At 42.8% G+C, this 9,817-nt stretch overlaps 1 long non-coding RNA gene across 1 annotated transcript; it reads left to right on the top strand.

The window, feature by feature from the left end:
• Positions 1-4,406: 4,406 nt before the first annotated feature.
• Positions 4,407-9,154, top strand: LOC126516451 (uncharacterized). Its single transcript, XR_011892350.1, has 5 exons — positions 4,407-5,117; positions 6,351-6,514; positions 7,155-7,237; positions 8,213-8,293; positions 8,894-9,154. It is a non-coding gene; the product is annotated as an uncharacterized lncRNA (long non-coding RNA).
• Positions 9,155-9,817: the final 663 nt, after the last annotated feature.

Below are 9,817 nucleotides of genomic sequence, written 5' to 3'. Positions count from 1 at the left end.
TGCTGTACCGTCGATGAACCCCAAATTGTTTTTTTTTTATTTTTTTTAATTATGAAGTGTTACGTGCCAAAACCACTTTCTGATTATGACGCACGCCGTAGTGGGGGACTCCGGAAATTTCGACCACGCGCACCGAAATCTAAGTACACGGGTGTATTCGCATTTCGCCCCCATCGAAATGCGGCCGCCATGGCCGGGATTCGATCCCGCGACCTCGTGCTCAGCAGCCTAACACCATAGCCACTGAGCAACCACGGCGGGTAGACATATCGAACGTCGACGCCATGTTGAATAAAGCCTGCAACTTCAGTTGCTCAGCCGCCAGAAAGGCTTGAGTGGTAGCATACCGCTGGGCGTATTTGGTAACCACAGCGATAAACACACATTTGCGGAAGTAAACAGAGGAAAGGGACGTAGGGAGTTGGCCGCCCTTACCGAGCTCTGGCATAGTTTGAAAAATGAATGTGGCGAAGTATGACGCACAAAATAGTATATGTCAACCCAAATCAATTAGCGTGGTCATACTTGCGCGACACGCCATGGTGGCCTGCCACCAGGACATCATGAAGTTGCAGCGGTGAAATTTTTCATTGGGTACTTCAGAATAAAAACGAGCTCATCAGAGACGTCCGAGGGACATTTTTAAGGTACAAGAGCGTATCGCCCCCCCCCCCCCCAAAAAAAAAAATATAAATAAATCACGAATGTAATACGAATAGGGACATCATAAGATCGAGCACTACGGCCCTTGTTGACCTTGTTTAGGATGACGTCAGCATGTCATTCAGCGTTTATTTCTGAGAAAATGAGTTGAAGTTCCGTTTATTTGCATCACAATGGCAGGCGTAATCAGGCAAACATTGACAGCATTGACTGGCCTGGTGGACTGTAAATGTGACGTAATATTGCGAGCAGCTTCGGCCATAGCATGCTAACGGACGACGACACACACTGAAGTGACTAGCGCAAGAGTGGACAGGGGACACTAAAGAGGCCTCAAGGGCAAGCACCCAGTTGGAAGCTTGCGCTTATCCTTGTCGCCTCTTCAGTGTCCCGTGTCCACTCTTGCGCTAGTCACTTTAGCATGGAATACCAACTAGCGCGGTCTCACAACCTGCGACGACACAGGGACAGTTTTCTCAACTCCTGTGTCGTGACTTTTGTGTCAAGGTGAAAAACCAACATATCCATGTATATGTCTTAATACTTAAGCACATCTAGATGTGCAGCTGCGGCGGTAGCCCATGAGTGCGCATTGCAGAGTTGCTAGTAAAATAATTGTGTGCACCTTAACGAATTCGATAGGGGAAAATCAAAATCCGTACACGACGGCGTCTCTAGTAGACGCTGTGCAATGTTCGGACGTTAAAAATGTGTGCCGACTGAAGAAAGGCTGCCCCGAAGTTCTTCTGACGGTTAGGCTAGCTTCTTTACTCCGTAGAATGAAAAAAAGAAAAAAAGAAGAAAAACAAAGAACCGCATCAAAAGCCCAGAATCAACCATTGCTCGTCGCGACTAAACGCTCTTAGGATGACGAGTAATTTCCAGGCGAGAAGCGAATACGCTTTATCAAGAACACTGATAACGCCGGCGGGACGAGAATTGTGGCGAAGTTCAATGCGCAGGGATAGCTTTTACTTTTTTAATTTTTGTTTGGTTGACGTCATCACGCGTCACCGCGGCAAGGTTGAAACATTTAAGGTCAGTACGCCACGTGGTGGCACTCACGCGAACTAAACCCTTGTGTCCAGAAAAGCTGGATACGGATAAGAGAACAAAATTAAAGCGGGATCTTTACCAATAGAAACGACATCATAAGCAAAAACGACAATAAATCACACACACAAAAAGAATTTGACACGCCCCCAACGCAAATGTGCTCGCGCTTATACAAGTTTAATGGAATTTTAAATATCGCCTGTGGCAGGTAGCATAATTCCTGCCTTGAGCTGGATTATTCCAAAAGGCGGACATTACTATCAGAAGAAATCGATACACATATTAAAATAATTTACAATTATTCACTAATGATTTTCTTGATTATTTATTTCACGGCACATATTGCAATTGACGAATGGCAGCCGGTGAGCTTGCAAGATGTACCCGCTTGAAATGAATTTCCAGGATGACGCCAGTTTCGAGATATTATCCCGAATGTGTGAAGCGAAATACTTAGTCATTCCAGTTACTTTTGAGCTTCAGGGCATAAAAGGGCGTTTCCTTTAAAAATTAAGTAGAACAACAACGCATTTTTATGGCAAATTTAATGGCTCATATCTCCAAAATGCCGCCATTTTTCAAATTCATTCCAAATGAATAACCTTTGCAAACTCACGGGCTACATTTCATAAATTGCAGTATGGAAATTGCAATTGCAGTGCCGTAATTCAAATATTTCGGATGATAATTAAGGGATTTTTGTTAATTAGTTGAATATGTATTTCAGTTTCTCGTGCAAGTAATTTCCGCCTCTCTGAATAATCCAGCTCCAGAATTGGAATTGTGTTAGCTGCTACGAGCTATTCTTAAAAATTGCATGAAACCTAAAAATTATCACCCTCCGTATATAACTGGCTCGCAATTCACTTCCCGTTTCGATGCGAACGCACGCTTATTCATCCCACTTCCTCTCTCTAGTTTTCTTGGCTTATGGCTACGCTTGTTTCAATATACGTTATCATAGTAAACTATCTGTGATGTCAGTTCTCTGAGCAAACTGTCGAGGGTTACAGAGACATTCGCGCCTAAAGTTTCTTTTCTGTCAGCCCAAAAACCAAGCGTGATATTTTAGCAACGGCGGATCACTTCATCTAGTTGCAACTGTACTGCCATTGTCGACAGAAGGCAGCATAGCTTCTATTCGCAAGCGTCAGAAAGTTAACAAAAGCTACGAGGACAACAAACCCTGTGAAATACACAACCGAGTAAAAGAAGTTTCCTAATTTCCTTCCAACTGCTAAAAATTTTGTTCGTTGCAGACTGCTGCACAGACGCTTGTGTTCCCTCTAACTGTAGTGAGCAGAAATGTGCAGAATTACCAAAGCTATTATACGGTTATCATTATGAGATTTACGATGGTGATGCAGGAATGCAAATTTTGTGTTCTTGTTACAAATTTTGACAATCATGATAGCTCGGAGGTTTGGCGTTAGAGTCGCCGTTTTAATTTCCGCGTTTAACGGAATAAATTCATGTCAGTAAAGAAATTTCTCGAAAACTGGATGCCTTTCTTTTTTCTCCTTTTTTTAGATTGAAAAACTAATTTGTACGATATATCTAACGACAAGAACAAAACATTGCCCGAAATAAAGTTTACTTCATTAGATCAGTCTTTCCAGCGTTCCCCAATGTCACATACTTTTCTTGCACAAAAAAGTGACGTGAAAAGTAATTCGGTACAGTAAGATAATGATAAGATATGTATCGTGGTCGTAGCGCCGCGACAAAGCATTTGTCCTTTGGTGTCGGGTGTTATGGTTGGTGTTCGAGCACAAACTGAGTACTTCCCAAGCTCGGAGCCCACGTTGACTGAGGTCGGTACGGGAACTGTAAAGGCTATTTAAAAGCCCCCCCCCCCCCCCCCCCCCCCACCGCGCAAAAAAAAACACCTAATACTGCTGTGTTAATACTAGTGTAGTGACACCGCCTTACCTTCTAAGGTTGTGGCGGCAAAAACATTATATTCCTCAGCAGGTGTGCACTTTTCTCTCAGTGACACGTCCCTTAACGATATCATGTCGACTTTATTCCTCGTTTTTCATGCAGCAGAAACACAACAATAATGCTGCGAAAAGAACAAAAAGCCGCTATATTAACAACTTGACGTCCTCGCCCTTCATTTTTTCCATGACGGATAAAACAGCGCAAGTCCATATATATCAGCACATACATTACAGGGTAATGGATTCCTTTTTGTAGAATATAATGAGGGGTGGACTCAATTACCTGAAACAACGAGAAATGAATTATTAATTCTTTGGGCTCGAATTCTTACGCCTAAACGCTCAACTTTCGCGTGGGCCTGCACGTGCGCATGAATAGCGATTGACGGTGCTGTACCTTAAGACTGCGAAGACAATTTCTACGTCTTTCTTTTTTTTTTTGCCACTGCGTGACCTTTCATTTAACAGTTCAATGTCACGAAAACGATAAAGCCCCTTTTTCGTTTGAACTCTCACGCTTAGATCTGGATCAACGATATAATACCTGCAGAGGAAGAGTTCTGCTAAAAAAATGCGACGTCCTTCGCATCCTCGGCGCGTAAACTAAAACTGAAGACTGCAGTTCAGACTTGCCATTGCAAAGATGGCAGTGCATTCGCCAGTTTCGTGTCACCTGCTGTCGAAGTTGCCCAGAAACTCGGTTTTGCCGCGTAGCTCACTGTCTTCCTACTTTTGATCACGGATGTACATTGAGATAGTAACCATCTACTTGTGGTTCTTGTCGTACAAAAGCTATTTTAGTTTGAACGTCGAAACTAAAGTGCAACATCACGTAGTAATGTCGCATACCCTACGTCCTGAATTTCTGCGTCAACACGTGGTATTCGTAGTGCACTTCGCGGGCGTTGTTCCTAATCGGCGACTGTAATATCGGGTACATATCAAGATCGAGTCAATTTTCACGGAATTTTCTGAAGATAAAGACTGTTAAAAACAATTCCCAGCTAGTTTCGCAAGTTGTTTTATATCTGAGACAAAAGAAGTTTACGTAATCGCTTCCGAGTTATTGCTGTGCACCCGAAAGCACTTAGAAAGATGTCCAAAAAGTACCGGCACAAATCTCAGTTCGGTAAACTCCTTATAGGACGCGTCCATCTAACTAAAGCGTCGACATTTCGAAAAAAAAAAAAAACGAAAGTTCAGAAGTCGCCCTTCACGCGGCCTCGAAAAGCTCTCGCATCGCGTAGTCTGCGCACAATCATAAATGTATAACGCCCACGAGCGGCGAAAGCAGAGAGAACTCCATTGTGTGGTCGGTACACAGCCAAAGGCAACATGCTCGCTGCGCTTGGAGGCTTTTTCGTGGTTTTACGCGTCAGCGTCGTCAACGCACAAGTGTGCTCGCCCCGAGACGTCATCGCCAAAGCACTGGAAGATGCACCCAATGCGCAAAAGGTGAGTCCAAGCGGAACGCATCATAGTTTCAGTTTTCCGTTACTGATCGGTCGCGGATGCGCTAGTTCAGGTTGATGACAGACCATTGTCAAAACAAATAATTTCAGTGCACCGACCTCATCAGGCGTCCCAGCAAAGGGCTACAAATGCATTGTTACACTTCTTAAGGCCAAGAAAGCAGCAGTAGCCACTTAGCACTGGCTAGTGTTAGTTGCAATCCTGCTCTACGAACGGCTGCAATGGTGTTTCTCTGGATATGTCTCTCTCTTTCTGTTTTTGTTGATGTTATCTTTTCTTTTATCCTCGTTTGACATTCACGCACCGTTCGGTGCGGGAGAAATTAGGATAAAGGGAACAGCCGCCCACAAGCGTCCCCTTGAACAGAGATAATAACAAAGAGAAAGATAGAAAGAGGGATACTCCCTTCCGTAATGAAATCTCGATATTCCGCGCTACTTTTTGTAGAAGGGAAAAATGCCCAACTCTTATAGACCATGACTTCCTATAATAATAGATATAAAAGATTTCCATAGTAGCCGTACGATTCCTGAGGACATTCATTGGCAGGAGGTAAATTTGTGAAGTGGCAACCTGACATTCAACTCTGCCTACATATTGGTGGTTCTTTAGGTGGACGTCGAATATCGTTTACAAGAGTCCGCTTCCGCATATCGGACTTCAGCAGAACACTTTTGGTTCATGGATGTCTCGACGCTTTCAGTTGACGATTGATTCCCCCTTGCCCTTCCGTAGGCTATCTTCTCGCATAGCTGACTTTGTGGCACGGCGGACGTGGAAAGGTGGTGCCAGTATAATTATCCCTCAGCTGAGAATATTTGTTTCAGAGCAACGTGCATGGGCGTCCTCTGTAGCTTCTAGCTACATTGATGTAGTTATTTGTCGGCAAATGTTTCAACAATTTTGCTACATGCACTACGCGTGGCAAGACTGCAAATAATTTTGGGAACCAGGTGTAACTTAGCCGACCTTCCCATTTTTCTGCATCTAAAAAAATAAAATAAATAACCATTATTGATGCTTGAGCACCGGTTCGTGCCAGTCGATTATCCTTCACATAGAAAAAGCGCCTAAAGCCAAATACGTAACAAAAGAGAGACATGCAAAACGTTTGTAAATATATGTTGTTCTCGTTTCATGTGCTCTTATTGAGGACTATCGTCGAATATATTTGCAATGGTGTGCAATAGAGCACTCGTTTTTTTTTTGTTACAGCTTATGCAAGAAACAACGATGACGACCTTCTTTCTTCTCTACCATTCATGGGATAATACGTTTGGTTCAAAATATCCTTGCCTACGCGTTGCAAAGGCCCCATTTTCAAAAATAACAAACGTGCCTTTGTACGTGTACGGCTACAGGCACAAAAATCAGCTACGGTAAGTATTAAGCTAATTTATACAATTACTATGTAAGCAAAAAATATTGACCCGCTTCTTGGTTTGCTTTTCTCTTTTAAGGGGTCTTCCACGATAATGTCCTAAATAACGTAACACTGTACAAAAGATGTAACTCCATCTAGAGAAGACGTCTACCTGTAGCCGCTTTCGTTGTGTAATGGTCAACGACGCCTTCGTAGTTTCAAGCGCGACGGCATGCCAAGATATTCCACCTATTGGCTTGGTGAGGGTAACCAAGCATCCGATGCAGAACCTTGTTACACGTCGAACACACTTTGCATATGTTGAGTTTGCTGTGTGTCGGAACACACAGCAAACTCAACGAGACCTGTAGCAGAGCACGCGCGGCCCACAAACATCCCACGCGCATACCGCACTAGAGAGTACGTCTATCCATCACGATGGTCACAGGAACTGAATGTAAGCTCAGGATTGCCGGCATCACGCCAAATTTATGTAGAATAAAGCAATGATACCATAAGCACACATCAGAAGCTGTCAGAAGATGTTTGCACGTGCGTAAGAGCTATGCAGCGACGTTCGCATCAAACTAAATTCAGCCCCATTAAAAATTTAAAATAAGCCACAATAAACAATGCGTGTTCATGTAATTTTACAGGTCATCTTTCAAGCCAGTACAAGTGAACAAAACAGATGAAGCTTATCGGCACCATAACGAATTCAGTGTCGATATTCATATTGGTGGGTATTTTGAAAAGTTACCTTTAAGTATGCAGCTACTCTAAGCACTGCATTAACTTTGCTACCCTTTTAGAGCGCAGCTCTAAGGCGCCCGTTCCTGCGGCGAGCGTCGAGGTCGTCCCTCGGCGTCGTCGTAATCGAGCGAACGAGCACAGCAGAAGCATCAAGGAGCGAACGCGGAGCGCGGATGAAGGACGGCGATAACGACGACAGCGCGACGAGGAAAGTGCCGGGGGAGGGTGCAGCGGAGCCATGAGGCGGAAACCGGAGAAAGAGGGCACAGCGAAAGCGCGAGAAGAAAAGTGTAGTGCCACGCTCTACGGGCTATGCGGCAACGATGGCTACGATTTGGCGCCAGAGTAGCTCGCGTTGTCTGTATTGAAACGAACCGCGGCATGAGCGGAAGCCTGTATGCGGGAATCGCGCCCACGCGTTACGATTAGCGAGGCAGTCGCGCCACACTTCCCTCCCTTAGTTTGCAACGTGCCGCACGACGCAGATTGTCCGCGCCAGCCAATATATCGCGAAATGAGAACAGGTAGACAGCTGCGCTCAAATTTCGCACTAGTAAATATCGTTAAAGTCGGTGAATTTTATAACGCACCGAATAAAATGTGTAGTGTTGAGTAATATTATGATTTAGTAATTCGGGCACAAAAGTGGCTTTACTATGAAGCTCCCGCGTACGTAAAGCTTGTAGAGCATTTGCATGGTCTTGATCATCGATCAAAGGTGCCCAATTGCGTGCATTCGTGCGTGCAAGCGTGCGTGTGTGTGCGCGTGCGTGCTTGCGTCAATGTCAACAGCGTAAAGTCATCCACATCTTACACTGACCTATGATGCACACAATCCCTTATCTCTATGAACAACTGCGCATCATCGCCATTTTGTTTGCGCAAGAATACATATTTACCTTTTTTTGTTAGACCACCTTTATTTTTCTTTACAGTAAAGTGCAGATGTATTACTTTCCAGGGAGAAGAGTACATCGTGAAGTCTTTCAGGTTATATACACTGATTATAAGCACTGCACTGTCCTTTGGACCTCAAAGTTGGGTATGTCTCTGTTTATTAAAGCCCCTTTAAATGAAAATAACAGCTGTTTGGTTGGGAAATGCTCTGTAGCAATGAGAATGCTTATTCAAGTGTCAAGAGTATGTTGCAGCTGTCATGGTACCAGCATGTTTCAAACACTAATTAAGCGGCTTACCACGTTGTCTATATTATTGTGCCAGTCGACTGTGCTTGTTTTAATTATTGCAACGCGTGTACACTCGTTAAACTGTTTTCCGGGTTTATTTATTTATTTATTTGTGATACCCTCAAGGTACATAATTGTACATTGCAGAGGGGAGGGGCGAGAATACATTGTGTAGTCCACAACTGCGGTTTCTTAACGCCCTATCTGCACTCCCTGAAATTAGCCATATTTAGCGCCACTTTACTCCAATGAACATAGTTTGCATGCTCCGTATAAATTTTATTAAACTTCCTTTTATCTACTAAAATAGCAACAACTATTGGCTTGAGCGGCTTTCTAAGTATATATGCAAGAAATGTATGAGTGGGCATAATGATGGATCATTAGCTTTCATTCATGGGGAAGACACCGGCTTACAACGATAAATGACCCTTTACATATTACTACTTTTTCAGGCTATCAAATCTGGGTGGACTCGAAATATCTGAAGACAAACAGAAAGGCGCCATCCATATGCTCGTTCACATACGAGCTGTTAGCACCAGGCGAAAGGCATGTAGTTTACATGTGGAAGAAGTGCATTTTGTAAACATGAAACAAAAGGCCCTAAAGTGTGTGGGTTCTCTTTCTCGAATAATTCCACAACTACTGCCCAAACGCGCGTGTAACTAGATATGAGACCAACAATGCTGTAAAAGGCTTCACTTTGTGCCCTGCACAAATAGTATGTATATATATATATATATATATATATATATATATATATATATATATATATATATATATATATATATATTTATATATATATATATGTATATATATATAAATTCTCTTCAAGGCCTCGTATGAGGCACTGGGCAAGGAGGGCGTCACAGAAGGACTAAAAGTGGTTCACGTTTGTTTATTGTTATCGCATGTACAAGAAACGGGCTTACATATTACATACAGCATCAGGAGGTCCCGGAGTAAGAAACTGCCAGGGGGACCTCCTATCATTAGTGGGTACATAAGAGCATCAGAGCAGCAAGTAGAGGGCGAACAAACAAACAAAACAAAAAAAAGGATAAAAAGCGTCTCAAGGAATACAATTCGTAGGGGACAATTTATAATAACTGGAAAACAATTAGATATGCATTAAAAATAGCTTTATACAGTAATATCACTATAAATAATGATAGGCAGGAATTTTTCGTAATGTGTAAAAAAATTTGCCTCTTCTGCATATTACTAACAAAGAAAAATACAAAGTTCTTTACACAAATATGAAGCCTAACGATACAATAATAAAAGTAATGTAAAGAAAACGTAATAATTATGCAAATGTATTTATGACAAATGAAAAGATGGTTCTGCTAACAGTATTGTTTTCATATTTTGTT

This window comes from Dermacentor andersoni, chromosome 1, assembly GCF_023375885.2.
Source record: "Dermacentor andersoni chromosome 1, qqDerAnde1_hic_scaffold, whole genome shotgun sequence".
Lineage (NCBI taxonomy): Eukaryota > Metazoa > Arthropoda > Arachnida > Ixodida > Ixodidae > Dermacentor > Dermacentor andersoni.
Note: the sequence above shows the minus strand (reverse complement) of the source record. Positions and strands in the feature narration are given on the sequence as shown.